Here is a 25,150-nt window from a genome sequence, read left to right as displayed (position 1 = left end):
TAGCATTTCTAAAGTTGGGCTTCAGGGCTTCCATGCCTGCTTACCTGGGAATAGGCCCCACAGAACTGAATGGGAGTTACTTTTGAAAACACATCTAGGAGCTGCTGCCAGTTTGATAACATTGGGCTAGAAGGCTGTTCCAAGAGTTCATAGATCTATATTCACTTTATAATAACTTTCAGTGGAGAGAAGTGGGGTTGCGTGTCAAGGTCCCCCAAGCCACCCCTAAATAATTCACAATTCACACATAGTTTTTGTTTAAGATTTTTGGCATAATTTTGGCCACAACTTCATTAAAATACATAAATGTGAGTGGTTGCTTAGGCATTGGTTCCGACTATCTGTCCCCCGGGACAGAACTGACTTCCGGATTCCAGTGAAAGCCAGTAAGGGAAAACAATATTGGGGAGAGCATGGAGCCGGGCACCAGACCCTCACCCCTCCCTGTATGCTCCCAGGGGCTTGCCCAAGCCCCATTCGGGGGTACAGATGAAAGAATGGCAAGCCCCTGGATTCCTTTAACGGAATTCCCTTGCAGCAGCAGCATTGGAGGGGAAGGCACCGCCAATCCTTACCCCTCCACCAACCATTTTTTAAATCAATGCCTAACCACAACCTTACAAGTTGTGACGATTTGCTACGTGGTAGGCAAAAACCAAATGGCACCAACCAATCAGCCAGATGGACAAAATTCCTACCAGGCCCTTGCCCCAAAAGCAGACGACCCCATGACAGGCATAGCAAGGCCAACCCAATAGCCCTAGATTAGGGAGGGTGGGTGGGTGATCCGATGCACGCAGCAAAAGAAACCAGTCAGTGCTGTGTGACTTGATTTTATAACCTTTGGTCCGTCCCCCTAAATGGCAACACCAAAATTTGCCCAGTAACCCAACCGCCCAATCACTGTGGATGGTCATCCATACTAAGCCACCCAGCAACAGAGGAGTGGCCTGTCGGACCCCATTGCAACACGTGCTCTCTATGAAGTAGAACATGCTTTCTCAACAGGTTGAGGAGGTGTTTCCACCTTTTGGCAGGGAGAGTTAGACAAATCCAGGGACTCCAGCAGAGGGTGCCTGGCTGGTTTGATTCTGGGAACATAGGTAAAAAGCAAAAAACAAAAAAGGTAAAGGTAAAGGACCCCTGGATGGTTAAGTCCAGTCAAAGGCGCCTAGAGGGTTGCGGCGCTCATCTCGCTTTCAGGCCGAGGGAGCTGGCGTTTGTCCACAGACAGCTTTCCGGGTTATGTGGCCAGTCGGACTAAACTGCTTCTGGTGCAATGGGACACTGTGACAGAAACCAGAGCACATGGAAATACCATCTACCTTCCCGCCACAGCGGTACCTATTTATCTGCTTGCGCTGGCGTGCTTTCGAACTGCTAGGTTGGCAGGAGCTGGGACAGAACAACGGGAGCTCACTCTGTCATGGGATTTGGACCACCTACCTTCTGATTAGCAAACCCAAGAGGCTCTGTGGTTTAGACCACAACGCCATCCGCATCCCTAGCTGGTTTGGTTCAGAGAACATAGGCAGCTCCAGAGCAAGAACAGAGGGGTACAGCAACCCTCAGGCAAGCAACTTTGCATTGCAGGACCCCCGCTGGCTCCTTGAAGGAAAGGCAGCTTCCACAAATTATAAAAAACTAAATGTTAGAAATAAGGCTGCAATCTTAAGTTTGTCACTTGAACCTTAACTCCAATGAAAAAAGAGAAAATACAGTTTCGATGTAAGTGCAAATATGGAGATAGAGTATCTCTTTTCAGAAATAAAACATGTGGGATGAAGCTCTCCCTGTCCCTAAAATACACATTGCCCCTTTTGTGCTTCCCTAGAAATATTTTGCCACTTCCTAGAATTAAATAGAGAAACATTGTGGCTATCTGGACCTCAACTGACAATGTTGGATTCAGGAGTCCCCTCAAAGTTATGAACCTGCTTCTTCCAGGAGTGTACAATCCTGTCCAGAAAATGCTGTCTTCATCCACTGGACTCAAGAACTTGGAACCCATAATACCTCTATTTTTTTAAGGATTTAGTTCAGGGGTCAGCAACCTTTTTCAGCTGTGGGCCAGTCCACTGTCCCTCAGACCATGTGCTGGGTCAGACTATATTTTTTGGGGGGAAATGAATTCCTATGCCCTACAAATAACCCAGAGATGAATTTTAAATAAAATCGTACATTCTACTCATTTAAAAACATCAGGCAGGCCCCACAAATAACCCAGAGATGCATTTTAAATGAAAGGATACATTCTACTCATGTAAGAACACACTGATTCCCGTGGGCTGGATTGAGAAGGCAATTGGGCCGCATCAGGTGGAAAAGAGAGATAGAGCTGGGTGTCATCTGCATATTCGTTCCATTTCATGCTGAAACTCCAGCAACTTCTCTAAATTGTTTTGAAGCTGCAAATACTGGCAAAAGGTTGTACCTTCTTATCCAACCTAATGCCTGATTTTGAGTGGTATCTTTAATTACATACTTACATGCACCGTGCACCATTTAATTAATACCTCTGGGGAATTCCAGCGAGGTGGTGGAAGCTGGAAACCATTGTAACTCATCTTAAATACTTGGTTATGAAATATATAACAAGTGGGGCCCTGCAACAAAATGAAGGTGGGAAATTGGGGGAATGATTGATTATAGACACAATGTTCTTTGCAGAAACCTTGAACTTCCCTTCCTAAGACTTTAGCGTAGATGCTTCCAGCTAATATACCCACACCCTAGACATGTTTTTTTAATATAAAATTTAGCCAGAGGTTTTCTTTTCTCAAATGTTTATCTGTTTTCTCATGTAATGGGGATATCCCAAATTAAGAGAATCTCTTATTCTATTTTTAAATATATACTTTGCATTTATTTATCTGATGTGCTCTGCAAAGCAGGTTCTTTAGCATGAGTCACACCGTAAGTATGCATGCATGCGCTCAAAACAAAACAAGTTGGAAATTAATGGTACAATCTCATGCAACATCTGGAACTGTTTTAATGGAAACATGTACAAATATTGAATGACTGATATTCAAGCAGTGTTGATAACACTGAAGCAAATCCAAAAGGGAAGTACTCACTTGGATTTTCAAACTTAAAAAATGAATGTGCATATCTGGAAGTGGAAAGATTTCAAACCCTCTTTTTTAAGCTAGTTCCTATTTTCATGCACATTTTCATCTTTTTTGCTAGCTATCTGACATTGGTGGACTATGTGCTAGTGCTCAAGTCTGGAGCACCAGCAAAATATATATATATATATATATATATATATATATATATATATATATATATATATAAAGGGACCCCTAACCATTAGGTCCAGTCGTGACTCTGGGGTTGTGGCGCCCATCTCGCTTTATTGGCCAAGGGAGCCGGCGTGCAGCTTCCGGGTCATGTGGCCAACATGACTAAGCCGCTTCTGGTGAACCAGAGCAGCACACGGAAACGCCGTTTACCTTCCTGCCAGAGTGGTACCTATTTATCTACTTGCACTTTGACGTGCTTTCGAACTGCTAGGTTGGCAGGAGCAGGGAATGAGCAACGGGAGCTCACCCCGTCGCGGGGATTCGAACCACCGACCTTCTGATCAGCAAGTCCTAGGCTATATATATATAGTATAGGTTGCTATACTTTTTTTTTGCATGCACACGAAAGCTCATACCAAGAACTAACTTAGTTGGTCTTTAAGATGCTACTGGAAGGATTTTTTTTTTTTTTTTGCAGTAAGAGTTGTGCAGCCTGAGCCAAACTTACTGGAAGCCAGCCACTATCTCACTACTTCCCAGCAGAGGCATCTCTCTTCATCTCATCAGGACGGTTTGGTTGCTGACAGAAAAAGAGGGGACACAAGGAGAGGCAAAAGAAAGAGATGAGGCTAAAATAGGGCAGACCTTTCCTCATTTCCCTCTCTCAGCTGCTGAACTTTAGTCAGAGATCTTGTCTCTGTGTTTGTTCAGTTCTTTGGCCAGTGATGAAAGTCTTAACTCTTCCATGCGCTGGCGAATGAAGGTGGCCAACCAGTGATTCCCAGTTTGTGACAGAGGCTGCCAAAGGGGCCAAAGTGAGACTTTGACAATGAAGCATCTATTCCATGTCTGTTGGATTGGCGAGGTGTTGTGCAACATGGATTCTCCCTTCCTTTGACTATCCATGGTGGGAAACTTGGTTCGTCTTTACTGCCTCAGGGCTATGTTACTGCTCCTATATTGTTCGAGGCAAGGAAAATCTACATTGTATGATACCTGTGGCAAAAAGTAAACTAGCATAGGGATGGGGGTGAAATTTTAATACAAAGCTACATAACTGACAATTCTCAAACCAATAAACAGACCAAAACACAGCTACCCTTAGAAATTCGCACCTCTCTGAATTTTGCAATGCTGTTCTCTCCAACCGATGTGCACGAAAAGGCATCTGTTGTGTGCGTGAAAATGCATATACTAGTGAAGAAAGCAGATAGAATGTGTCATGTTAGGGAAAAACTGCTTGGAAAAATGTGCACATTAGTCAAAACTGCATACAAAAATGAGTTTATCAGGAGAAATTTGCTGTAAAATACTGTTGAATTTTAATGATTTTTTAATAAAAAATAAAACAAACTCAAGTTGCTGCAGAAATGTGGAGAAGCAAAATTAAGTTTGGAAAAATGAGGCTTGATAGAGTCTTCCATCCTTAAGCTAACTTGTCCTAAGGTAAGGGGAGCACAGTCTAGCTTCTCACAAAACACATGTGGATAATTATGCCTCTACATTTGGCCTCATATCTCAGGTTTCAGAATTGCTAAAAATGTTCTCTCTCTCTCTCTCTTTCAGAAATCTGAGAATCTGGGGATTATATCTGATGTGCAAAGCCACATATTAGTGTAGAGTGACATATGCCTCCACTATAGAAAACAAGGTCAACCACCATCCCTGGCTACTATCAAAAGCTGGGGAAACCCTGCGACAAACTGCTTGTCATGAATGACTAAGCTAAAATCAGTAAGCTGCATGAGTCATACCAGATGAAATGAAAATCTGTCCCCAATTTGTATGCAGCCTGGGCCCCAGGAAAAACATTTCATTCAGTGAAATCTTGTGCGTCTTGGCACGCTTGCTTTATTATATCCATATTTGCCTTCCAAGTATTCTGACAGCCCACTTCCTGTTTTTCTAACAATTCTGCCAGGGAAAGCCCCAGCTGGGGATGGAGGCAAGTGGACAGAAAATAGCCAATTTAAAAACAACAGATGCAACACGCATTGCCTCAAGCAATTTTTTCCCTACGCAAATCCGGTTCCTTGCGTAGCATAGCTGCATGAGTGATCGTGTCTCCAAGGGAGTCGCTGCTGTACCGTTACTAAACAGCGCCACTTCCAAGATCCGCCAGTTGAGGAGCAATAGGACAACTTATCCACCAGGAAATACTGTATTTTTTGCTCTATAAGACTCACTTTTTCCCTCCTAAAAAGTAAGGGGAAATGTGTGTGCATCTTATGGAGCTAATACAGGCTGCACAGCTATCCCAGAAGCCAGAACAGCAAGAAGGATTGCTGCTTTCACTGCGCAGCCATCCCTCTTGCTGTTCTGGCTTCTGAGATTCAGAATATTTTTTTTCTTGTTTTCCTCCTCCAAAAACTAGGTGTGTCTTGTGATCTGGTGCGTCTTATAGAGCGAAAAATACGGTATATGCTGCCATCATGACAGATATGCCATTGCAACTGGCAGAAAGTCCTGAACATGGCAGAATTGTGGCCGTGGTGTGGAGAAGACACACAGCCGATCCTCGTTCAGTTACCAGTTACGTCTTGGCTTCTTGACTCAATGCAACCCACTTCTGAGCAGGAACGTGCAGGATTGCAAATGAGGGTTGTAATGAAGATGATGTATAGGTGGTACATGACACCAGTGCAGTTAGGAAAAATGTATAAAACTAGCTCAAATATGTGTTGGAAGTGTAAAGAAAAGGAGGGGACATTTTACCATATGTGGTGGGACTGTAACGAAATTAAAAAATTTTGGGAAATGATATACAATGAATTGAAGAAAATGTTCCATCTAACATTTGTTTAAAAGCCTGAAGCACTTGTTAGGGATTGTAGGAAAAGACCTGCCAAGGAAATTGAAGAACATATTCATGTATGCGACAATGGCGGCAAGAGTCTTAATAGCACAAAGATGCTCTTAATATCACAAACTCCTCTTCTTCTTGTTCCCTTATTCTATATGTTAATTCTGCAAGCTGCACATATTCTGTCAACTTAAGTTGCCATTCTTCTTTGGTTGGAACCTCACTTGTTTTCCGTTTTGGGGCTAACAAAACATGGACCGCAGTAGTGGCATACATAAATAACCTTTTTTGAAACCTGGGAATTTCCATCTGAATTGTTATCCCCAATAGAAAGGACTCTGGTTTTGGGGGGAAAGTACTTTTAAACATTCCCCCCCCCAGTTCATTATGGATCATTTCCCAGTACTCTTTTACTCTTTTACAAGTCCACCACATATGAAAGAACGATCACTCCACCTCTTTGCATGACCAGCACTCATCTGATTCAGTCTTATTCATCTTAGCAAGCCTAAAGGTAAAGGAAAAGGTACCCCTGACCATTAGGTCCAGTCGCGGACAACTCTGGGGTTGCGGCGCTCATCTTGCTCTATAGGCCGAGGGAGCTGGCGTTTGTCCACAGACAGCTTCTGGGTCATGTGGCCAGCATGACTAAGCCGCTTCTGGCGAACCAGAGCAGCACATGGAAATGCCATTTACCTTTCCGCTGGAACAGTACCTATTTATCTACTTGCACTTTGATGCGCTTTTGAACTGCTAGGTTAGCAGGAGCACGGACCGAGGGCTCTGTGGTTTAGACCACAGTGCTACCCGCGTCCGTCTTAGCAAGCCTACCCCGAGTTAAATACCATCTGTAAATCATTTTCAGGTAGTTCTCCTCCAAAGAATAACATGCTGTAAACTTCAAGTCACTTTTTTCCAGAGTTTTCCCCAGAGGTTAAAATCTATATTAGGTTAAAATCTATATATTGTATATACAGATATAAACAACTCTCATCACTCTTAACAAACTACAGTTGCCAGGATTATTTGGAGGAAGCTGTTGAAGTGGTATAATAATAATAAATTTTATTTATATCCCACCCTCCCCAGCCGAAGCTGGGCTCAGGGTATGATAGTGCTTTAAATTTATAGTGTTGATCATGGGTAGGCAAACTAAGGCCCGGGGGCCAGATTTGGCCCAAATGGCTTCTAAATTCCGCCCACAGACAGTCCAGGAATCAGCGTGTTTTTACATGAGTAGAATGTGTCCTTTTATTTAAAATACATCTCTGGGTTATTTGTGGGGCATAGGAATTTGTTCATTCCTCCCCCCCAAAAAAAAAATATAGTCCGGCCCCCCACAAGGTCTGAGGGACAGTGGATCGGCCCCCTGCTGAAAAAGTTTGCTGACCCCTGGTGTAGATGATGCCTCAGACACTTTCTTCAACTAGTTAACTTCATTGTTGGAATGACACATTAAATTGCTGGCTAGGACTGGGACTAATTCAATAAATAACGTGGCCTTAGATTTAGGTTTTTGATTAAAAAACATTGTCTTGTTTACCAGAAGTGATATTGGGGAAGTTGTAAGAGGAATGCTTCTCTAGTCACGATATATTTCTCTTTGGACTTTCTTCACTTATGTAAGACCTTGCCTGTTCATTTGAATGATTCAACATGATGAAATGACTTCCGGGGAAGATGCCAAAAGAGTAGAGTCTTGTGGTGATGCAGATGAATTCAAGACTGCATGCCTTACCTCACTTCAATATTACGTATCAGTTAAACAGGGATTCATTTAACTCTTGTCCTGTATATAGAATGAAAGCTCCTAGTCTCTCCCCCCCCCCACCATAGGCCACAGGGAAAGCAAAGTTTTGCTTGAAAGATACGAGGCCAAATGGTTTTAATTATTACATTCTAAATGTAATAATTAAATAATTAATAAATAATTAAATAATTAAATAATAAATCAGAAAAATGTCAAGGAACTCTTTTATAAGCACTAGGAATGGCAGAGAAATCTGCCCTCCTTGGATTCCTAAGTGAACTCACCTGATCTAATCTGGATGGGTCATGACACAGATTGGATGAATGGTCCACTTCAGAATCTTCAGTCTGGATGTTTTCTTGCTGGGGGGGTCTTTTCAGTTAAAGAATGGGATGAAATGCTTTTTCAAAGTCAATACGGTGGTACCTTGGTTCTCAAACTTAATCCTTTCCGGAAGTCCGTTCCAAAACCAAAGCATTCCAAAACCAAGGCACGCTTTCCCATAGAAAGTAATGCAAAATGGATTAATCCGTTCCAGACTTTTAAAAACAACCCCTAAAACAGCAATTTAACATGAATTTTGCTATCCAACGAGACCATTGATCCATAAAATGAAAGCAATAAGCAATGTACTGCAGTCACACAATCAATCAATCAATCAATCAATCAGTAGCTGAACTGGGTTCCATACAGTTATGAAAACAAAAACAAAGAGGCACAAAAACAAAAATGCAAAATAAATAGCAAAAATAGACAGACGTCAGTGTAAGACTCAAAACGGAAGTGTGGCACTCAAATTGGAAGCATAATGCTCAAAACGGAGCATGTTCAACTTCCAAAAAAAGTTCACAAACTGGAACACTTACTTCCGGGTTTGCAGTGTTTGGGTTCCAAGCTGTTTGAGTACCAAACGTTTGAGAACCAAGGTACCACTGTAAAGCAATTGAATTAGACTCACTGATATAACTTTGCTCTCCTCCCCTAGCATAAGTGATACATCTTGAATTACACGCCTCAGCAGTGAGGCAGTACTGTATCTAGCTTGATTATAATCCTGTATCCCTCCCCCCCCCCCCGCCCAGCAAAAAAATGGATCAGAAAAATATTGTTGCTGGCAAAATTGCATAGAGCCTTAAACCCTTGGGAATGGCCGCCCTGCAAGTTTTCTGGAGGGCTGCTAGCTTGGCTTTGGGAAGGAGGTGTGAGGGCTCTGGCAGGGTCCAGAGTCCTTCCTCCTTCCCAAAGCTAGTAAAGACTGCAATTGATCACAACTTCACACATGGGGGGATTAAATAAATGGAGAGTGGGTTTCGTCTGCTTTCCATTTATTTATTTATTCCCCACCCAACAAAGCTGTGATCATGTGCCTGTATTTTTATAATATGCACTCAGGGTAAACCTATTGAAATTAGTGGACATTAGTTTCTTAGATCCTTTAATTTTAACGGGTTGATGGTTAGAACATGATGAAATGCTCAGATTTTTAATGAACTATGTAGGACCAATTCAGCACAGTCATACCTCAGGTTCCAGACACTTCAGGTTGCGGTTTTTCAGGTTATGGACCAGCCAAAACCCGGAAGTACTGGAATGGGTTACTTCCGGGTTTCGGGGGTCCTGCATGCACAGAAGCGCTAAATTGCGCTTTGCGCATGCGCAGAAGCACCAAATCGCAACCCGGACATGTTTCCTTTTTGGAAATGAGGCACAGCTGAGACCGTGGTGTCTTTCTGATATATAATTTATTTACTGTCTCACCAGAGTGGTGCATGTTCTAGTTATCTCCCGCTTGGACAACTGCAATGCGCTCTACATGGGGCTACCTTTGAAGGTAACCCGGAAACTACAACTAATCTAGAATGCGGCAGCTAGACTGGTGACTGGGAGCGGCCGCCAGGACTACATAACACCGGTCCTGAAAGACCAACATTGGCTCACAGGTTGTTTCTGAGCACAATTCAAAGTGTTGGTGCTGACCTTTGAAGCCATAAACAGCCTCAGCCCAGTATAGCTGAAGGAGCATCTCCACCCCCATTGTTCAGCCCGGACACTGGACTTCCGGGTTGACGCGATCTGGAAATGGCGGATTCCCTCCGAGCTCCGGAGGGAATCGGCTCCACTGAGGATGGGTCTTTGCCGCGCCGGCGACGCGGGGACCCTTAAAAACCGCAGGCGCGGAAGCCTGCGGACTGAAGACTCGGCGGGTGCCTTAAGCGCCCCCCCTGATTCGCAAAGAGCCTTTTTAAAGGCTGCGGAGGGGATACGGGGGTGGCGTGGCACTGAGAGTCGATCGCTACCTCGGTGGAGCGAAGCCGCGAGCCATAACCAGAGAGCGCTGACTTCCTTCCTTGAAAATTTGGACTGAAAGAATCGCCCGTGAGTAAGACGGATTGGGACTTTATAAAAATTCTACCTTGAATTGGAGACGAGCGGGGGGTGTCTAAAAGGAAGTCCGCACCCCCCCTTGCAGACGATCTAAGCAACGGCGCAAGAGCTAAGCTGGAGAGCCTACCCCTGGTGGGGTGAGTTAAAAAGGACATTAACTTCCGAGATTTAACTAAGGGAAATTTTGGGCTGGAGAGTGGAGTTTTGGGAACCTTCTTTTTGCTTTAAACAACCCCCCCTCCCGGGCCCGGGAACGTCCTGCCTTGGCGCCTGTGTAAGAGCTGCGGAGTTTGACAGCTGTCAAAGCTGTCAAACGGCCGATTTTAAGTGGAAAATTTGTCATCTAAGATCCCTCTGGACTAAGACGAGTTATAATTGAGCTAAAACTGTTGGAAACAAAGTAATAATAATCAGTTAAAGGATTGTTGGTGAAAAAGCTAATAAGTAACCAGATTCCCCCTAAGGGGAACTCTGTGAAACTACAATGGATACAATGGCTGTGGAAGGAAAGTTATTAGTGGAAATCGAAAGGATGTTTCAATTGGTGGGAATCTTACAAGAACAGAGCTTGGCCATGAATAAACAACTTGAGACTATGACCTTGGGAACAGGCAACTCTGCTCTTAGTATTGAGGACCTCAATGAGAAAGAATCCACAGCTGAATGGGAAACAATACCTACAGAGCTGGAAGAGACTAAACAACAAGAAAAAGAAGAAGTAATCCTGGGAAGCAACAACCAAAAGCTGACATCTGTGGAACACAAGCAAGGAAATGCTGGGAACATATCTACTACAACTCGGCGAAAGACACAGAAGAAGAAGGAGGAGGCCCCGGAACAAAATGCAATACAGAAAACTAAAATAAAGAAATACGACTGGGGCCTCAGTTTGGACTTTGATTGTGAAGAGATAGGCTTTGTGGAAATTCTCCAGCAGTTACTTTTGAACCCCCTTGTGGGAAGAGGATACACTTTGATGGTGAAAGAGCTTTTCCCAGACCTGACGACTGACATAAAGGACTACCAACAGGACAGGCGGAGAGGGACTGAAAGGGATTTGAAAGCCTCGGACGTGAGGAACCCAGGCTGAGAATCTCGAATCTGGATCTTTATTGGGAAGGGACAAAAACCGGGGAGGGGAGGGAGGGAAGAAGAGACTCTTAAAAACTCTTAAGACTTCTAGGTTCGGTTAATATGACTCTTAATTAAGATAAAATGAAAATCGATGGAAGAGAACTTAAGTCCAACTTAGGAAAATTAATTTTTATTATAAAAAAGGTAACAAGATGAATAAGACTGTTAAGAGGAGAAATACCAACTTGCTGATATAATCTTGGAACTGGGATGCACGAGGGGAGGTGGGGGGGAGTCAGGGAACAAGTTTATGAAACGGGGATTTGCTGATTTTATACATGTTTTTGTCTTTTGGCTTTTCTTTGTGTATGTTTTGTCTTTATAAAACCAGAAAACCAAATAAATAAAAAAAAACCATTGTTCAGCCCGGACACTGAGGTCCAGCGCCGAGGGACTTCTCGCAGTTACCTCACTGCGAGAAGTGAGGTTACAGGGAACCAGGCAGAGGGCCTTCTCGGTAGTGGCACCCGCCCTGTGGAATGCTCTCCCATCCGATGTCAAGGGAATAATCAACTATCTGACTTTTAGAAGATATCTGAAGGCAGTCCTATTTAGGGAAGTTTTTAATGTTTGATGTTTTATTGTGTTTTTAATAGTCTGTTGTGAGCTGCCCAGAGTGGCTAGAGAATAAATAAATAAATACACACACACAAACACACACACTCAAAGAGGGTCTTGTTTCTCCCATAGCCGTAGCAGTGGATTCAGACAGAAATCTACCATCATCTTCTGACCCTCTCTCCAGCTTTCTTGCCTTTAACAGCCTGCAACCTATTTTTCCTTTAGGTCACCCCACGGCAAACCCTAACTGCCTTTGTCTTCTAACTATGAGTTGAGGAAGGGGCACAGAGCTTCCTCTTCTTTCCTAATAGCTCATCACTCCAGGTGATTTTCTCATTATGAAAATTGCCTGGCGTATCTTTTAACATATGCTGAATCCAGGGGTTCAATGCCTGACACCCAGAAACTCATAACATTTCACTTCCTTGCAGCCTAAGGAAAGCTGTTTGTTTCTTGGTGGAAGACACTGGCAGAAATTGCTAATGTAGAGTAACGTCTGATAATGGATCAGTGTGGTGTCTGTTTGAAATGCAATTAGTTAAAATGCAGATTTAAAAGTGGTTATAATGTATTTGGATCCTGTATTTTTTAAAGCACAACGCCTATCTATAGATGTAAAAGAATATAGAGTCAAGTGTTATGCTATATAGTTATGTTTAGAACTTTATGGTGTTTATAGCTTAATAGTATTATAAAGTATATAAGGTATCGTGTATACGATACACATATATTTGCGTATTTTAAGCAGGAACCCCAAAATACTTTTTACAATTGCTGCATCGAGGCTGGTATATGCAACCTCGCCTACGCAATGATTTTGGGGGGTGGGATATGCGACGGAAAAGTTTGTTTAGTGAGCAGGTTAGGTCACTGAGTGTTTTTCCTCCTACCAGAAAACCGTTAACTGACAACAGCTCCTGACTGGCCAGAGTTCCAAGGGAGGCAGTTGGAGTGGGATTTGGTGTTAGAGACCCATGAGGTCTGAGAGGGAGAAATTGGAGGATGGAGTGATGGTCATGAAGGATAAGAAGGAAACATTAGTGAAGATGAGATCACTATATGTTCAACCAAGCGACCAGGGGATGGAGGCCACCACTGCCGATATGGAGGGTGTCTGTGGATCTTTTGACACGTCCCCCTGCTGAGTCACTTGGCTGAGCAACTATTTATCTATAGTTCAAAGAAAAGAGATCGTTGGTGTAAATCGCGTTTTACGAAAAATTTCTTCATCTTGCCTGTAAGTATAACTCTTCTTCTTTCCACAGTCTGCTTCTTTTGCTATCCCTTAAGGTTTAGACACAAAGGGAACCAGGTCGTGATTAGATTAATTTTTAAAGATTGTCCTCAGGGAAAATGGCTTGCCTTCTCCCTTGTGGGGATCTCCCAGTTTTGGAGGGTCCTTTGACAAAATGCCCTCCTCTGTGGGTTCAACTGTTTGCTGCACTCTCCATGTGAGGTTTCTGAAAGTAGGTTCAGCTGACCGGTTCCCCAAATTTAGCACAGAGACATAGAGTATCAAGAAAGTATCTAGAACCCATTTCCTGACTATTTCCCCTCTTCTTTCCTAGATTTGAGAGCTGCTGGCCTCCTGTTCCCGTTCCATGAAAATCTATCCCCTTGTCTGTTTGGAGGAAGAAAGTGTGATGGTTGATGGAAGAAAGATTAAAGTAAGAACAATTTATGTGAGACCGAGAGACCAGGGGATGGATGCCACCAGTGCTTCCACCAGTGGTGAGTGTTGAGCTTTGTTCATGAAGAACAGAGAGGCCAGAGAGAATCTGGCTTGCCGGGGCGGAGGGAGGCAGCTCCCTGATTTAAGAAGAGTTCAGGGATAGGACGAGGAAGGGAGGCAGGTAAAATAACATAAGCCACCTGGAGATCCTTCCAGGAAAGATTGGTTATCAATGATGAAAAAATTAAGAATCTTTTCTCTTCTTTTCTCTTCCAGGCAGTGACAGCAGTGAGACTAGCAACTCCAGCACAGCTCTCTCCCCCCTCCAAGACCCAGTTCCCCCCTCCCCCAAAACTCAAATATATATATATATAAATAAATAGTTTATCTTTCCAAAACACCATGAGTCTCTAGTGTGGTCTCTCGTCACAAGGCAACAGACTTTTTAAAGAGGCTACAAAAAGTCGCTCATAGAAGTAGAACAACAATTGAAGATATAAGACAGTTAGTTACAGACTGGTTGCAATACCTTCAAGTAAATGATGCGTTTAAATATAGATAAGAAAAATGGATTTAGTACAGAAATCTCAAGGTTTCAAAAGGAATTATAGGAAAATTATGTGAAGTTACTTTCTAAAATGTATAAATTGCTAGAGTGGCAAACTAAGGATGAAGAAGTCAAATCAGTAATGATAAAATGGGCACAAGACGTTGGGCATAAGATTCAATTTTCATCTTGGGAAAAGTTATGGAGGGAAGACTTAATAATTACAGTGTGCTGTGCATTGAAGGAAAATTATATGAAAATGATGCATCGGTGGTAATTTACACCTGTAAAACTAGCAAAAATGTATAGAACTGATTCAAATGTTTGCTGGAAATGTAAGGAGAAGGAAGGCATGTTCTACCACATGTGGTGGACATGCAAGATAATTAAAACATTCTGGGAAATGATTTACAATGAGTTGAAAAAATGTTTAAAATAACATTCGTGGGGGAAAACAGAGGCTTTTTTTGTTAGGCATTTTAGGTATAGAGATTCTGAGGGAGCAGAAACGACTATTCATGCACATGATGACAGCACTAAGGATACTACTGGCCCAGAGATGGAAAAAAGATAGAGTTCCATCCAGAGAGGAATGGCTGATGAAGTTGATGAACTATGCCAAAATGGCGAAACTGACCGGGAAAATCATAAACCAGGAAGAGAAAATTTTTAAGAAAGAATGGGGGAAATTTATATTGCCTTTGAGAGAACACTGTTCTAAACAACCAAAAAAGGATTTGAGTAATGCTTGCATTTTACAAAAACTATGGAAAAATGGATTGCTATTCTATTAGCAAATTAGAGAAAATACGATAAGCAGATGAAAAAGAGAGAGACTGACAATGGTAACCATGGAAGGGGGGAGGGAAGTCAAAGGATTCAGAGAATCCTAAATGAAGGGGTGAATGATATGTTTGAATTTAAATTTGTTATGCAAACTTAATAAAATCATATTTTTTTTAAAAGATAAATAAACAGATAATTTTTGTTTTATTCCTTTACAAACATGCTAGTTTTGGGGGTTGCTTTTTTCCAACAGTTGTGAGCATGGGTGGAAATCCCGGGTCTCACTGCAGGAGTCTACAGTTTGGCTACTTCCTTTGTGGATGCTGCTATAATAATAATAATAATAATAATAATAATAATAATAATAATAATAATAATATACAATAAAAATAAAAATAAAAATAAAAATAAAAATAAATAATAAATAATAAATAATAAATAATAAATAATTTATTTATATGCTGCTCATGTGGCCAGGGCTTCCCAGCCACTCTGTGCAGCTTCCAGCAAAAATTTTAAATACAATAATTCATCAAATATTAAAAGCTTCCCTAAACAAGGCTGCCTTCAGGTGTCTTCTAAAAGTCAGACAGTTCTTTATTTCTTTGACATCTGGTGGGAAGGCGTTCCACAGGGCGGGTGCCACTACTGAGAAGGCCCTTTGCCTGGTTCCCTGTAACATCGCTTCTCGCAGTGAGGGAACCGATAGAAGGCCCTCAGTGGTGGAACATAGTGTCCGGGAAGAACAATGGGGGTGGAGACGCAGAGAGGAAGGGGCGAGAGCTGGTTAAAACAGAATAAGATAGATTTAGGCAATTTCTGAGAGGCAGTTGCACAGATTTGTTATCTTCACCATTACAGTGGTACCTCGGGTTACATACACTTCAGGTTACATACGCTTCAGGTTACAGACTCCGCTAACCCAGAAATAGTACCTCAGGTTAAGAACTTTGCTTCAGGAAGAGAACAGAAATCGTGCTCTGGCGGCGCGGCGGCAGCGGGAGGTCCTATTAGCTAAAGTGGTGCTTCAGGTTAAGAACAGTTTCAGGTTAAGAACGGACCTCCGGAACGAATTAAATACTTAACCCGAGGTACCACTGTATCTGCTTTAAAATTAGCTTTCCTTTTGCCAGCCAATATCAGCTTTGTGGAAGTAATCTAACAGACTGCTTTTCTTGTATTCCACCCAGGAAATGAAATACAAAACCTCAGAACATTCTCAAAAGATTCAACATGTTTTGCTGGGCATACTGTATACAGTGGTGCCTCGCAAGATGAAATTAATCCGTTCCGCGAGTCTCTTTGTCTAGCGGTTTTTTCGTCTTGCAAAGCAACCCTATTAGCGGATTAGCGCTATTAGCGGTTTAGCGGCTATTAAAGGCTTAGCGGCTATTAAAGGCTTAGCGGATTAGCGGCTAAAAGGCTATTAGCGGCTTAGCGGCTTAGAAAAAGGGGGGAAAGCGGGGGGGGGAATCGGAACACTCGCAAGACGTTTTCGTCTTGCAAAGCAAGCCCATAGGGAAAATCGTCTTGCGAAGCAGCTCAAAAACGGAAAACCCTTTCGTCTAGCGGGTTTTCCGTCTTGCGAGGCATTCGTCTTGCGGGGCACCACTGTACAAAGAACCAAACTTGCATGACCTCCTGTTCTGGAATCTTGGATCTCTTTGAAATAAAGCTCAGTACCCGCACCCCACCCCCCTGCAAGGGAGTCAGACCTCACAACAAAGAAAAACACCTGATGACGTATTTTGGGATGAAAATTGGCCACAACTTTATTAAAATTTCAGACTGTGTGCTTGTGGTCTGAGGCTCCCCTCAGGACACCCTTTCAAGGTGACCCTGATACTGCCATCGCAGGTGGGGTGCATTGCGACAGCACCCCTACTGAATATAAAACAGAAACTGTGACCATCTGAGTGTGTACATTCTTAGAACCAAGACAACGGAAACCTCCCAGGTGGGAGGAAAATTCTTTAAAGGGGCACACCATGCCCAGGCCGACAAGCATAGTAAATTGCAGCACCTAAAGATTCCATGCTGGGGCAGCACAGACGAGACGACTGTGAAACAATTCAGATATAAATTGTGCAGGTAGAACTGCAGGAAGGGACCCAACCCCCTGCAAAGCAGAAATATTCCACTACCCCACCATAAGGATCAAACGTGCAACCGTGGCCCCATCAGCATCATGTTTTAACCAACTGAGCTGACCAGGCACCAAACAAGAGAATACATAAATGCAGACTCCCACATAAAGAGTACCGTAGATCACGTGCAAACTAACCATACATTGTAACCCTGCACGGGAACACATGCCTACAACCTCATGACTAATGAATAACTAATTAACAGTATCCTCCCCTCGTGTTACTGAAAATAGGGTTAGAAGGGGCTCTGGGTCATCTACCCGGCTCCACATATAAAGGTAAAGGGAACCCTGACCATTAGGTCCAGTTGTGACCGACTCTGGGGTTGCGGCGCTCATCTCACATTATTGGCCGAGGGAGCCGGCATACAGCTTCCGGGTCATGTGACCAGCATGACTAAGCCGCTTCTGGCAAACCAGAGCAGCGCACGGAAACGCTGATTAGCTTCCCACCGGAGCAGTACCTATTTATCTACTTGCACTTTGACATGCTTTTGAACTGCTCGGTTGGCAGGAGCAGGGACCGAGCAACGGGAGCTCACCCCGTTGAGGGGATTCGAACTGCCGACCTTCTGATCGGTAAGCCCTAGGCTCTGTGGTTTAACCCAGAGCACCACCCACATCCCTTCCGCCACCTGCGTCCTTTTGGCTCCCCATATACCGATACCTAAAAAGATTAGCCACACACACAGGATTAACTACCACCATACATACAGAAATGCACACCCGGTCCTATTAAGCACGTGCATAGATGCCTATGCCTGTTTATGCTATAGAATGAATGGCACACGTAGGGATGAGACCATCAGCAGGTGACCAGTACGGCGCATTACTAGCATACTTTGACTATAAAATAACAATAGTCAGGAGGGAGGACCTTGGGCCCCTCTCCGAGCTGAGGGCCTCCAAAAGAATCCTTTATAATTATAGAGTTGGAACCCTTAGGGCAATCCTTGGCGATGCAGTACCATGCGGCCATTCCTTAGTGGTAGACCATACCTATGCACATCATACCAGAAATCATTGGATCGTAGAGTTGGAGAAGACCCAAATGGTCTTGCAGCCCAGGCTCATGCAGAACACCATACACAATTTGCCCTTCGAACCCCACTGCCTTGTGTAGATAGACTCATAATACACCAAAGCTGCAAGCAGCTCAGCACACATACATACCGCAATTACATGCATGCATACATAAATAAATAAATACATACACACATACACACCACATACACATATATATACAGACCACATTACAGTGGTGCCCCGCAAGACGAATGCCTCGCAAGACGAAAAACCCGCTAGACGAAAGGGTTTTCGATGCGCTTCGCAAGACGAATTTCCCTATGGGCTTGCTTCGCAAAACGAAAAAGTCTTGCGAGTCTTGCGATTTTTTTCCCTCCCCCCCCCTTTTTCTAAGCCACTAAGCCGCTAAGCCTTTAATAGCCGCTAAACCGCTAATAGCGCTAATCCGCTAATAGGGTTGCTTCACAAGACGAAAAAACCGTTAGACGAAGAGACTCGCGGAACGGATTAATTTCGTCTTGCGAGGCACCACTGTATATGCATGGAAGGAAGCCCACCAGCCCAGCTCTCTGCCCACCTGGCCTTACCATTAACTGAGCAGCCCCTTATGTGCGGCCACCTAATTCAGGCCGATGGCAGAATGAAACTGGTAGGAAAATTTCTTAAGGCTGCAATATGTTACAAGTCAAGTCCCCATACTTCCACCGCTAGGGCCTCGTATACGATACGCCCCAAAACTTAGGGGGAAAACAGCAGATCTAATGAGGAACAACGCCAACAATCTGTTCTTCAAATTAGGCACTAATGCACTGCAATTTGGTTATCCAGTACCACCATGAAAAGCAATGGATGTGGAAGCACAACTCGTGTGTGGAAATATGGCGCTGGCCATGTGCAAAAAAGAGGGAGGGGTTCGTCCAACAACCAGGTAACTCCAGGGGTTCTCTGCTTCCTCATCTTCACTACTTCCTTGTCCTTCGCTCTACCTCTCTCTGGGTCTTCGTGTCCTGCTGACTTTCCTCCTTGATGCTCCAGGGCCAACTGCACAACTGACATCAGCTCCGGTCTCCTTTAAATCTGAGGAGCAGACCAGAGGGAAGCCTGGGTCGGCACGGTCCATTCTTCCTAGCTGTGCCCACTGCAGATTGGCCGATGGAAATGGCTGGGTTCTGGCGGGAACCCAGAGGCCTCCGTGGTGACCCCAGCAGATGAGCAATGGCCACAGCAGCAGCACGGCTCTGAGAAGATGGTGGTGCAGTAAGCAGGGCTGCAAACACTGCCCACCACTTTCTCAGCTTCCTGGAAAAAAGTGACAAGTGGGGTGCCGCAAGGTTCTGTCCTGGGCCCGTTGTTGTTCAACTTGGATGAAGGAATTGAGGGGATGCTCATCAAATCGGCTGAGGACACCAAACTGCGAGGGCTAGCTAATGCTGCAGAAAACAGAATCAGAATTGAAAATGACATTAACAGGTTGGAGAACTGGACGAAAGCCAACAAAATGAATTTCAATAGGGACAAATGTAAGGTTCTGCCCTTAGGCAGGAAGAACCAGATTCACTAATATAGGCTGAGGGACACTTAGAATCATGGAATCATAGAGTTGGAATAGACCACAAGGGCCATCGAGTCCAACCCCCTGCCAAGCAGAAAAACACCATCAGAGCACTCCTGACACATGGTTGTCAAGCCTCTGCTTAAAGACCTCCAAAATAGGAGACTCCACCACACTCCTTGGCAGCAAATTCCACTGTCGAACAGCTCTTACTGTCAGGAAGTTCTTCCTAATGTTTAGGTGGAATCTTCTTTCTTGTAGTTTGGATCCATTGCTCCGTGTCCGCTTCTCTGGAGCAGCAGAAAACAACCTTTCTCCCTCCTCTATATGACATCCTTTTATATATTTGAACATGGCTATCATATCACCCCTTAACCTCCTCTTCTCCAGGCTAAACATGCCCAGCTCCCTTAGCCGTTCCTCATAAGGCATCGTTTCCAGGCCTTTGACCATTTTGGTTGCCCTCCTCTGGACACGTTCACTCCTGCTGTTCACTTGGCTTCCTAGCAGTACCTGTGGAAAGGATCTAAGGGTCTTGATGGACCACAGGCTTAACATGAGTCAACAGTGTGATGCAGAAGCAAAAAAGCTAATGCTATTCTGGGTTAACAGAAGTATAGTGTCCAGATCGTGGGAAGTAATAGTACCGCTCTATTCTGCCTTGGTCAGACCACACCTGGAATACTGTGTCCAATTCTGGGAGCCACAATTTAAGGAGGATGTTGAAGGAATTGGGTATGTTTAGCCTGGAAAGGGAAGACTGAGAGGAGATCTGATAGCCATCTTCAAATATCTTAAGGGCCGTCACACGGAAGAGGGAGGATGCTTGTTTTCTCCTGTTCTGGAGGGTAGGACTCGAACCCATGGCTTCAGGTTACAAGAAAGGAGATTCTGATTAAACATTCATAAAAACAAAGAGACTCCCTTGGAAGGTGGTGGACTCTTATTCCTTGGAGGTTTTTAAACAAAGACTAGATGGCCATCTGTCATGGATGCTTTCGCTGAGATTCCTCCATTGCAGGGATTGGACCACTAGATGACCCCTGGGTCCCTTCCAACTCTTAAGATTCTATGATTCTATGGAATGGATCTGAATTAATGACAGCCATCCACCAGTTTCCTATTCAAAACTGCTTCCCACCCCAACCTCTAAATGATTACTATATATAAAGAATACATTAAAGTAGACAAATAATAACTTATGAAAAGGATTAATAAACCTGTTACCCATTGTCTATAAACCCTTATGATAATCACATGTCAGATTTTCTTTTGTGAATGAAATAAAATGGGTTCAAACAGTTTTTAATAACCAAGAATCAAATGTAGAGCTTGGGGTGCATTGAAACAAGGCTTAGATCAACTCCCCAGATGTTCAGTGTCCAGGGGTTCAGTGCCTGGCACCCAGAAACTCATGGCAAAGGGGAGCCTGGCACCCACCAACTTATAACATTTCACTTCCTTGCAGCCTAAGGAAAGCTGTTTATTGGCAGAACACACTGGGCAGAAACGGAAAGAAACAGGGGGATGAGGAGGTCTAAGGGTGAAGTCCTGCTCCTGTCCATCATAATACTGGACAGATTACTACAGGGTGTTGAGAAGGGTTATTTTTAACTCTTAGGTGAGAAACAGCAGTCTAGGCCGGAAGTGTTGTCCCTTGATGACCCCTCCATGTTGAAAAGTGTGTGTGTTTGCAAGGTGTTTCCTGTCCTGTCCAGAAATGCACTGTGCTGCATGAAGCCAGCTGTGGATCTTTTCTAAATTAGGGTTACTAGACGTCCCCGGTTCCCATGGACAGTCCCCGGATTTGCAAATCTGTCCCCGGGAAATGTGGCAGCAGTAGCAGTCAGCAGCCCAGAGCCAACCTGGTAGCGCAGCTGGCTTTGGCTGGCTTCAGGAGCTGCTTGCTGTTCGCTGCCATGGCACCCACTATTTTTCCTTGCCAGAAGTCCCCATATGATGTGTTGTGCACAAGACACATCATATGGGGATTTTCTTTTTTTTAATAAATATTTATTGCAGATTTTAAACAAAAAACAAACCATCAAACATATACAATACCATCACCATACAACAAAACAAAAAAAAGCAGAGAAAATTTAGAGAATAGACATAGAATGAAAAAATTTTTTTACAACAAAATCAATTATCCATAAATCATATTTTCATAATCTTTGGACTTCCTCACATCACCCTTTCCTGCGTTCTCAGTCATATAATTATAAGCAGCAATTTATTACCTTATTTCAATTCTTATTTTATAGTTCTCTAATATTATGTCCCAAATTTTGAATATTTTTATCATATACTGAACTGCTTAACTTAAACATAATATTACTTCAAATTTCATCATTTTCTTAAACATCACTTATTCATATATCTTACAACTAAATTACTGATGCCGTGTTGTTTTCTATCATGCATTCTCTTAGCATTCATACAGCTTATAATGTTTTTGTAAATAGTCTTTAAATTTTTTCCAGTCCTCTTCCACCGTCTCTTCTCCCAGGTCTCGAATTCTGCCAGTCATTTCAGCCAGTTCCATGTAGTCTATCAGTTGCGTCTGCCATTCTTCCAGAGTGGGCAAATCCTGTGTCTTCCAGTGCTTTGTGATGAGTATTCTTGCTGCTGTTGTTGCATACATAAAGAAAGTTCTATCCTTCTTTAACACCCCTTGGCCGACAATGCCCAAAAGGAAGGCCTCTGGTTTCTTAAGGAAGGTATACTTAAATACCTTTTTTAATTCATTATAGATCATTTCCCAGAAAGCCTTAACCATTGGGCATGTCCACCAGAGGTGAAAGAATGTTCCTTCAGTTCCTTTGCATTTCCAACATTTATTGTCGGGCAGGTGATATATTTTTGCAAGCTTGACTGGGGTCATGTACCACCTGTATATCATTTTCATAATGTTTTCTTTCAAGGCATTGCATGCCGTGAACCTCACTCCGGTGGTCCATAACTTTTCCCAGTCAGCAAACATAATATTATGCCCAATGTCCTGTGCCCATTTTATCATAGCTGATTTGACCGTTTCATCCTGAGTGTTCCATTTCAACAGCAAGTTATACATTTTTGAAAGTACCTTGGTCTTAGATTCTAACAGTTCTGTTTCTAATTTCGATTTTTCCACCTGGAAACCTGTTTTTTTATCCAAATTAAAGACCTCCCTGATCTGAGCATAATGTAACCAATCCACATCATATGGGGATTTCCGGGAAGCAAACTGGCGGGTGCCACAGAAGCAAGCTGCTCCTGAAGCCAGCCAGAGCCAACTGCGCTACCAGGCTGGCTCCGGGCTGCTGACTGCCGCTGCTGCTGCCACTTCGGAAGGGGAACCGGGGACGTCTGGTGGTACAGATCTCCTGCCCCCTTCCCCCTTCGGGGATGGCTTGGGAGTTGTGGGCAGGTGGCCGCTGCCCAGTTTTTTAAAAACTCTGTGCATTTATGTTCCACAGGGTGCAAAAGAAGGACTTTGCACCTTTATACAATATGGATGTGTGCTTGGGCCCAGGATCTTTTGCTTCACCATCCCCACTACGGACTCCCTGTTGTTACTCAGCTAAAAAAAAGGGGGGGGGAAGTGTCCCCGGATTCATTGAAAAAAATCTGGTAACCATATTCTAAATTAATTAAATAAAACCACTTAACCCACTGAAAGATATATTTGAAAAATAATATTAAGAGGAGTGATGCCCATTGTTAGGCGAGGTAGCTAAAGTGATGCTGTCATGTCCTCTATTGTGACATGTCCCCCTGCTGAGTGACTTGGCTGAGAACTTTGGGCAGAGCAACTATTTGAATTTCATCAGTGAATTTAATCAGTGTATTTCTGGAGATAATGAAGGTTCAGTCGTCTCGCTTGTAAGTAGAATCTCTTATTCTTCCCCCTATTTCTTTAGCTATTCCTTAAGATTTAGACACATAGGGTCATGGTTAGATTAATTTTTAAAGATTATCCTCAGGGCCCCCTTAGCTGCTTTGAGGGAAATAGCTTGCAGTGCAGGGATAGAGAGTAGCGAGGAAATAATCCATTTCGTGACCTTCTTCCTTTTCTTCCCTAGATGTTCTGGTCTGCGAAGGTTGAGAGAGCTGCTGGCCTCCTGTTGCCGCTCCATAAAAATCCATCCCCTGGACGAAGATACTGTGGTAGTTGGTGGAAGGAGGATTAGAGTGGAAACGATTTATGTGAGGCCAAAGGACCAGGGGATGGATGCCAGCAGTGATTCCACCAGTGGTGAGTGTTGATCTTTGTTCACGAAGAACAGGGAGGCTAGAGAGAATCTGGCTGGCTGGGGGGCGGGGGGGGAGGCAGCTCCCTGATTTAAGAAGAGTTTAGGGATTGGATGAGGAAGGGAGAATAATGTGGGACACTTGGAGATCCTTGCAGTAATAATCAATGGAAATATTAAGAATCTTTTCTGTTCTTTTCTCTTCCAGGCAGCGGCAACAGTGAGGCCAGCAGCTCTCTCAACCAAGGCCCAGTTTCCCCCTTCCCCAATTAATTTTTTTATTCTAATAAAGTTTTTTTTTGCAAATATGCTAGTCTTTGGTCATTTTTTTACCCCTGGCGGTTTCCCCCAACCGTATAGGTGCATCAACAGCAGCAAGAATGTTTCTTGCCCAAAAATGGAAAGAAGAAGAAGAAGAAGAAGAAGAAGAAGAAGAAGAAGAAGAAGAAGAAGAAGAAGAAAAGAAGAAGAAGTCCCAGCGAAAGAAGAATGGATACAAAAACAAGAATGATGGGTGTGGAGACGCGTTGGGGGGGGGGGCTGGTTAAAACAGAATAAAATAGCATTTAGGCAATTTCTGAGAGGCAGTTGCACAGATTTGTTATTTTCACGATTATCTGCTTTAAAATTAGCTTTCCTTTTGCCAGCCAATATCAGCTTTGTGAAAGTAATCTAGCAGACTGCTTTTCTTGTATTCCGCCCAGGAAATGAAATACTAAACCTCAGAATATTCTCAAAAGATTCAACATGTTTTGCTGGGCATACTGTATACAAAGAACTGAACTTGCATGACCTCCTGTTCTGGAATCTTGGATCTCTTTGAAATAAAGCCTTGGAATAGATTCAGTTTTAAGCTGAAAAGCAAAGATGTTTGTTATTATTTTTCATAAACAAAACCACTGGCATTTTAAAAAAAATGCCTTTTAAGATCTAACATGCAACCAAAGCAAGAAGACTTAACCGCATCACTGAAAGCTTTTCCACACTCTTTATATTTTAAGCTGTTGATTCTCAGACATATTCCAGCTAGCAGAAAACGCAAATGATGCTACTGAATTTGTTGTCTCTGATTTTGAAGAATAAAATTTTATACCACTGCACCCCCTTCCTACTGTAGCAGGAACCCCCCCCCAATCATTCAGTTTGTACAAACTTCTCACACACTCACACACTACATACGCTACGCTTCTGTTATAAATTCATAGAAAATCAACCATACATCGGATTTGCACTGTTCCACTTTTATTTTACTCCATGAAGGAAGGACTACAAAATGGGGAAGGTTTGATACAGGGCAGCCATAATCCC

At 43.3% G+C, this 25,150-nt stretch overlaps 2 long non-coding RNA genes across 5 annotated transcripts in view; one reads left to right on the top strand and one right to left on the bottom strand.

The window, feature by feature from the left end:
* The first annotated feature begins 11,690 nt into the window (after nt 1–11,690).
* On the top strand, nt 11,691–24,150 carry LOC308587123. 4 transcript variants are annotated; one of them, XR_014008193.1, is made up of 3 exons: nt 11,691–13,118; nt 13,450–13,612; nt 24,051–24,150. It is a non-coding gene; the product is annotated as an uncharacterized lncRNA (long non-coding RNA). The 4 variants fall into 4 exon arrangements; XR_014008195.1 differs by lacking the exon at nt 24,051–24,150 and adding an exon at nt 13,830–15,130 and having other exon boundaries at nt 11,697–13,118; XR_014008196.1 differs by lacking the exon at nt 24,051–24,150 and having other exon boundaries at nt 11,706–12,205; nt 12,775–13,118; nt 13,450–13,804.
* A 422-nt stretch (nt 24,151–24,572) lies between these two features.
* The window catches only part of LOC308587150, a 52,302-nt gene continuing 51,724 nt past the window's right edge, over nt 24,573–25,150 (bottom strand). The window contains exon 4 of the long non-coding RNA XR_014008235.1: nt 24,573–24,696. This is a non-coding gene — a long non-coding RNA (uncharacterized lncRNA). The remainder of the gene's footprint in view (nt 24,697–25,150) is intronic.

The sequence above is a fragment of the Podarcis bocagei genome (assembly GCF_964188305.1).
Source record: "Podarcis bocagei genome assembly, chromosome: 5".
Lineage (NCBI taxonomy): Eukaryota > Metazoa > Chordata > Lepidosauria > Squamata > Lacertidae > Podarcis > Podarcis bocagei.
The sequence above is the reverse complement of the archived record's forward strand: the minus strand, read 5'-3'. Positions and strand labels throughout refer to the sequence as shown.